The sequence below is a fragment of the Thermobia domestica genome, chromosome 3, assembly GCF_964235325.1.
Source record: "Thermobia domestica chromosome 3, izTheDome1.hap1.1, whole genome shotgun sequence".
In the NCBI taxonomy this organism is placed as follows: domain Eukaryota; kingdom Metazoa; phylum Arthropoda; class Insecta; order Zygentoma; family Lepismatidae; genus Thermobia; species Thermobia domestica.
Window position 1 is genome coordinate 15,827,097 of NC_137456.1, and position 6,413 is coordinate 15,833,509.

Below are 6,413 nucleotides of genomic sequence, written 5' to 3' on the forward strand. Positions count from 1 at the left end.
CATCAGGAACACCTGTTTCCCCGTCGATTCCTTCAAGCCCATCAGAAGAAACTCACCCAACTTGTGCATCTCAGCCATCAGGTTATTCCAGTTCAACTCCAGCAAGTCCGGAACAGAGCAGTCAAATTACCACAGGTTCAAGTAGCCAGCTTGTGTCGTCCACCGTCCCAAGTGCTTCTGTAGCAACAACGGAGCAAAGTGTTCCATCAGGAACACCTGTTTCCCCGTCGATTCCTTCAAGCCCATCAGAAGAAACTCACCCAACTTGTGCATCTCAGCCATCAGGTTATTCCAGTTCAACTCCAGCAAGTCCGGAACAGAGCAGTCAAATTACCACAGGTTCAAGTAGCCAGCTTGTGTCGTCCACCGTCCCAAGTGCTTCTGTAGCAACAACGGAGCAAAGTGTCCATCAGGAACACCTGTTTCCCCGTCGATTCCTTCAAGCCCATCAGAAGAAACTCACCCAACTTGTGCATCTCAGCCATCAGGTTATTCCAGTTCAACTCCAGCAAGTCCGGAACAGAGCAGTCAAATTACCACAGGTTCAAGTAGCCAGCTTGTGTCGTCCACCGTCCCAAGTGCTTCTGTAGCAACAACGGAGCAAAGTGTTCCATCAGGAACACCTGTTTCCCCGTCGATTCCTTCAAGCCCATCAGAAGAAACTCACCCAACTTGTGCATCTCAGCCATCAGGTTATTCCAGTTCAACTCCAGCAAGTCCGGAACAGAGCAGTCAAATTACCACAGGTTCAAGTAGCCAGCTTGTGTCGTCCACCGTCCCAAGTGCTTCTGTAGCAACAACGGAGCAAAGTGTTCCATCAGGAACACCTGTTTCCCCGTCGATTCCTTCAAGCCCATCAGAAGAAACTCACCCAACTTGTGCATCTCAGCCATCAGGTTATTCCAGTTCAACTCCAGCAATCCGGAACAGAGCAGTCAAATTACCACAGGTTCAAGTAGCCAGCTTGTGTCGTCCACCGTCCCAAGTGCTTCTGTAGCAACAACGGAGCAAAGTGTTCCATCAGGAACACCTGTTTCCCCGTCGATTCCTTCAAGCCCATCAGAAGAAACTCACCCAACTTGTGCATCTCAGCCATCAGGTTATTCCAGTTCAACTCCAGCAAGTCCGGAACAGAGCAGTCAAAATTACCACAGGTTCAAGTAGCCAGCTTGTGTCGTCCACCGTCCCAAGTGCTTCTGTAGCAACAACGGAGCAAAGTGTTCCATCAGGAACACCTGTTTCCCCGTCGATTCCTTCAAGCCCATCAGAAGAAACTCACCCAACTTGTGCATCTCAGCCATCAGGTTATTCCAGTTCAACTCCAGCAAGTCCGGAACAGAGCAGTCAAATTACCACAGGTTCAAGTAGCCAGCTTGTGTCGTCCACCGTCCCAAGTGCTTCTGTAGCAACAACGGAGCAAAGTGTTCCATCAGGAACACCTGTTTCCCCGTCGATTCCTTCAAGCCCATCAGAAGAAACTCACCCAACTTGTGCATCTCAGCCATCAGGTTATTCCAGTTCAACTCCAGCAAGTCCGGAACAGAGCAGTCAAATTACCACAGGTTCAAGTAGCCAGCTTGTGTCGTCCACCGTCCCAAGTGCTTCTGTAGCAACAACGGAGCAAAGTGTTCCATCAGGAACACCTGTTTCCCCGTCGATTCCTTCAAGCCCATCAGAAGAAACTCACCCAACTTGTGCATCTCAGCCATCAGGTTATTCCAGTTCAACTCCAGCAAGTCCGGAACAGAGCAGTCAAATTACCACAGGTTCAAGTAGCCAGCTTGTGTCGTCCACCGTCCCAAGTGCTTCTGTAGCAACAACGGAGCAAAGTGTTCCATCAGGAACACCTGTTTTCCCCGTCGATTCCTTCAAGCCCATCAGAAGAAACTCACCCAACTTGTGCATCTCAGCCATCAGGTTATTCCAGTTCAACTCCAGCAAGTCCGGAACAGAGCAGTCAAATTACCACAGGTTCAAGTAGCCAGCTTGTGTCGTCCACCGTCCAAGTGCTTCTGTAGCAACAACGGAGCAAAGTGTTCCATCAGGAACACCTGTTTCCCCGTCGATTCCTTCAAGCCCATCAGAAGAAACTCACCCAACTTGTGCATCTCAGCCATCAGGTTATTCCAGTTCAACTCCAGCAAGTCCGGAACAGAGCAGTCAAATTACCACAGGTTCAAGTAGCCAGCTTGTGTCGTCCACCGTCCCAAGTGCTTCTGTAGCAACAACGGAGCAAAGTGTTCCATCAGGAACACCTGTTTCCCCGTCGATTCCTTCAAGCCCATCAGAAGAAACTCACCCAACTTGTGCATCTCAGCCATCAGGTTATTCCAGTTCAACTCCAGCAAGTCCGGAACAGAGCAGTCAAATTACCACAGGTTCAAGTAGCCAGCTTGTGTCGTCCCACCGTCCCAAGTGCTTCTGTAGCAACAACGGAGCAAAGTGTTCCATCAGGAACACCTGTTTCCCCGTCGATTCCTTCAAGCCCATCAGAAGAAACTCACCCAACTTGTGCATCTCAGCCATCAGGTTATTCCAGTTCAACTCCAGCAAGTCCGGAACAGAGCAGTCAAATTACCACAGGTTCAAGTAGCCAGCTTGTGTCGTCCACCGTCCCAAGTGCTTCTGTAGCAACAACGGAGCAAAGTGTTCCATCAGGAACACCTGTTTCCCCGTCGATTCCTTCAAGCCCATCAGAAGAAACTCACCCAACTTGTGCATCTCAGCCATCAGGTTATTCCAGTTCAACTCCAGCAAGTCCGGAACAGAGCAGTCAAATTACCACAGGTTCAAGTAGCCAGCTTGTGTCGTCCACCGTCCCAAGTGCTTCTGTAGCAACAACGGAGCAAAGTGTTCCATCAGGAACACCTGTTTCCCCGTCGATTCCTTCAAGCCCATCAGAAGAAACTCACCCAACTTGTGCATCTCAGCCATCAGGTTATTCCAGTTCAACTCCAGCAAGTCCGGAACAGAGCAGTCAAATTACCACAGGTTCAAGTAGCCAGCTTGTGTCGTCCACCGTCCCAAGTGCTTCTGTAGCAACAACGGAGCAAAGTGTTCCATCAGGAACACCTGTTTCCCCGTCGATTCCTTCAAGCCCATCAGAAGAAACTCACCCAACTTGTGCATCTCAGCCATCAGGTTATTCCAGTTCAACTCCAGCAAGTCCGGAACAGAGCAGTCAAATTACCACAGGTTCAAGTAGCCAGCTTGTGTCGTCCACCGTCCCAAGTGCTTCTGTAGCAACAACGGAGCAAAGTGTTCCATCAGGAACACCTGTTTCCCCGTCGATTCCTTCAAGCCCATCAGAAGAAACTCACCCAACTTGTGCATCTCAGCCATCAGGTTATTCCAGTTCAACTCCAGCAAGTCCGGAACAGAGCAGTCAAATTACCACAGGTTCAAGTAGCCAGCTTGTGTCGTCCACCGTCCCAAGTGCTTCTGTAGCAACAACGGAGCAAAGTGTTCCATCAGGAACACCTGTTTCCCCGTCGATTCCTTCAAGCCCATCAGAAGAAACTCACCCAACTTGTGCATCTCAGCCATCAGGTTATTCCAGTTCAACTCCAGCAAGTCCGGAACAGAGCAGTCAAATTACCACAGGTTCAAGTAGCCAGCTTGTGTCGTCCACCGTCCCAAGTGCTTCTGTAGCAACAACGGAGCAAAGTGTTCCATCAGGAACACCTGTTTCCCCGTCGATTCCTTCAAGCCCATCAGAAGAAACTCACCCAACTTGTGCATCTCAGCCATCAGGTTATTCCAGTTCAACTCCAGCAAGTCCGGAACAGAGCAGTCAAATTACCACAGGTTCAAGTAGCCAGCTTGTGTCGTCCACCGTCCCAAGTGCTTCTGTAGCAACAACGGAGCAAAGTGTTCCATCAGGAACACCTGTTTCCCCGTCGATTCCTTCAAGCCCATCAGAAGAAACTCACCCAACTTGTGCATCTCAGCCATCAGGTTATTCCAGTTCAACTCCAGCAAGTCCGGAACAGAGCAGTCAAATTACCACAGGTTCAAGTAGCCAGCTTGTGTCGTCCACCGTCCCAAGTGCTTCTGTAGCAACAACGGAGCAAAGTGTTCCATCAGGAACACCTGTTTCCCCGTCGATTCCTTCAAGCCCATCAGAAGAAACTCACCCAACTTGTGCATCTCAGCCATCAGGTTATTCCAGTTCAACTCCAGCAAGTCCGGAACAGAGCAGTCAAATTACCACAGGTTCAAGTAGCCAGCTTGTGTCGTCCACCGTCCCAAGTGCTTCTGTAGCAACAACGGAGCAAAGTGTTCCATCAGGAACACCTGTTTCCCCGTCGATTCCTTCAAGCCCATCAGAAGAAACTCACCCAACTTGTGCATCTCAGCCATCAGGTTATTCCAGTTCAACTCCAGCAAGTCCGGAACAGAGCAGTCAAATTACCACAGGTTCAAGTAGCCAGCTTGTGTCGTCCACCGTCCCAAGTGCTTCTGTAGCAACAACGGAGCAAAGTGTTCCATCAGGAACACCTGTTTCCCCGTCGATTCCTTCAAGCCCATCAGAAGAAACTCACCCAACTTGTGCATCTCAGCCATCAGGTTATTCCAGTTCAACTCCAGCAAGTCCGGAACAGAGCAGTCAAATTACCACAGGTTCAAGTAGCCAGCTTGTGTCGTCCACCGTCCCAAGTGCTTCTGTAGCAACAACGGAGCAAAGTGTTCCATCAGGAACACCTGTTTCCCCGTCGATTCCTTCAAGCCCATCAGAAGAAACTCACCCAACTTGTGCATCTCAGCCATCAGGTTATTCCAGTTCAACTCCAGCAAGTCCGGAACAGAGCAGTCAAATTACCACAGGTTCAAGTAGCCAGCTTGTGTCGTCCACCGTCCCAAGTGCTTCTGTAGCAACAACGGAGCAAAGTGTTCCATCAGGAACACCTGTTTCCCCGTCGATTCCTTCAAGCCCATCAGAAGAAACTCACCCAACTTGTGCATCTCAGCCATCAGGTTATTCCAGTTCAACTCCAGCAAGTCCGGAACAGAGCAGTCAAATTACCACAGGTTCAAGTAGCCAGCTTGTGTCGTCCACCGTCCCAAGTGCTTCTGTAGCAACAACGGAGCAAAGTGTTCCATCAGGAACACCTGTTTCCCCGTCGATTCCTTCAAGCCCATCAGAAGAAACTCACCCAACTTGTGCATCTCAGCCATCAGGTTATTCCAGTTCAACTCCAGCAAGTCCGGAACAGAGCAGTCAAATTACCACAGGTTCAAGTAGCCAGCTTGTGTCGTCCACCGTCCCAAGTGCTTCTGTAGCAACAACGGAGCAAAGTGTTCCATCAGGAACACCTGTTTCCCCGTCGATTCCTTCAAGCCCATCAGAAGAAACTCACCCAACTTGTGCATCTCAGCCATCAGGTTATTCCAGTTCAACTCCAGCAAGTCCGGAACAGAGCAGTCAAATTACCACAGGTTCAAGTAGCCAGCTTGTGTCGTCCACCGTCCCAAGTGCTTCTGTAGCAACAACGGAGCAAAGTGTTCCATCAGGAACACCTGTTTCCCCGTCGATTCCTTCAAGCCCATCAGAAGAAACTCACCCAACTTGTGCATCTCAGCCATCAGGTTATTCCAGTTCAACTCCAGCAAGTCCGGAACAGAGCAGTCAAATTACCACAGGTTCAAGTAGCCAGCTTGTGTCGTCCACCGTCCCAAGTGCTTCTGTAGCAACAACGGAGCAAAGTGTTCCATCAGGAACACCTGTTTCCCCGTCGATTCCTTCAAGCCCATCAGAAGAAACTCACCCAACTTGTGCATCTCAGCCATCAGGTTATTCCAGTTCAACTCCAGCAAGTCCGGAACAGAGCAGTCAAATTACCACAGGTTCAAGTAGCCAGCTTGTGTCGTCCACCGTCCCAAGTGCTTCTGTAGCAACAACGGAGCAAAGTGTTCCATCAGGAACACCTGTTTCCCCGTCGATTCCTTCAAGCCCATCAGAAGAAACTCACCCAACTTGTGCATCTCAGCCATCAGGTTATTCCAGTTCAACTCCAGCAAGTCCGGAACAGAGCAGTCAAATTACCACAGGTTCAAGTAGCCAGCTTGTGTCGTCCACCGTCCCAAGTGCTTCTGTAGCAACAACGGAGCAAAGTGTTCCATCAGGAACACCTGTTTCCCCGTCGATTCCTTCAAGCCCATCAGAAGAAACTCACCCAACTTGTGCATCTCAGCCATCAGGTTATTCCAGTTCAACTCCAGCAAGTCCGGAACAGAGCAGTCAAATTACCACAGGTTCAAGTAGCCAGCTTGTGTCGTCCACCGTCCCAAGTGCTTCTGTAGCAACAACGGAGCAAAGTGTTCCATCAGGAACACCTGTTTCCCCGTCGATTCCTTCAAGCCCATCAGAAGAAACTCACCCAACTTGTGCATCTCAGCCATCAGGTTATTCC